Consider the following 1,181-nt stretch of genomic DNA (forward strand, 5'->3'; position numbering starts at 1 on the left):
ACTAGAATTATCATTTAACATTAACATTAGTATTATTAGAATTTCTAATAAAACCATCATTTTTATTAACGTTACCATTATTATTAAACATATTATTTTTTTATGAAAACTATCATTTTATCTTATCATTATTATCAAAATTATCATCTTTATTGAAATTATTATTATTACTATCATTATTATCATTAAAGGTAATAAAATTATCATTGTAATAAATTGTCACTTTTAATAAGATTGCCATTACTATTAAAACTATCATTTTAACTATCATCAATAGAACCATTAATATTATTATCATTATTATTGATATTCATATTATCATTATTATTATTATTATCATTACTAATATTATTTTAGTATTATTATAATTACTATTTTAACAAACAAATGATATATACATATATAAATATATTTACACATAACATAATAAAATTTATATTTTTATCTATTTAGAATATATAAAATAAATATAAGAAACTTACATGTTATTAATATAAAAATGACATAACTACTACCTCCGTCCCAATTAGATAGTCCTGTTTTTCCATTTTGGGATATCCCAAATTAATAGTCCATTTCCATAAATAGAAAGGAAAGAGGATATTTGATTGGTGGATCTGGAGAGAGAAAATATTTCATTGGTGGATAAATGAAGTTAGTGGGATTTCCTAAAATTGTGTGCCATTTTGTCTGTGGACTATTAAATTGGGACGAAGGGAGTAATAAATGTATATATATAAACTTATTCGATTACGAGTATATGTGTTAATATATATACTTGATATAGGTTCGTGAATCCGAGGTCAACTCTGTACTTGTTCAGTGCCATCCTATGCATATTTACTACAAATTATCGTATCGTATCGTGAGTTTTCATAGCTCCCTTTTTATATATATTTTTGGGCTGAGAATACATGCGCAACTTTTATAACTGTTTTACACGTTAGACACAAGTACCAACTATTAAACTGTGCTATATCTGGCTATGTCCTGCAAGTCCCCACTGTGATATTTTTAATTGCTTTTACATAACGTATTCTTAATTATTGGGGGTAGGCCTATCGGGAGTAACGTCCCCGATACATTTGACCAAGTCATTGTATTACTTAATAATGATTCAAACCGACAAGGACAGTACATCTTGTTACGGGGAAAACTTTGAAACTGTTTAGTCTAAATAT

This window comes from Rutidosis leptorrhynchoides, chromosome 1 (assembly GCF_046630445.1).
Source record: "Rutidosis leptorrhynchoides isolate AG116_Rl617_1_P2 chromosome 1, CSIRO_AGI_Rlap_v1, whole genome shotgun sequence".
NCBI classification, from domain to species: domain Eukaryota; kingdom Viridiplantae; phylum Streptophyta; class Magnoliopsida; order Asterales; family Asteraceae; genus Rutidosis; species Rutidosis leptorrhynchoides.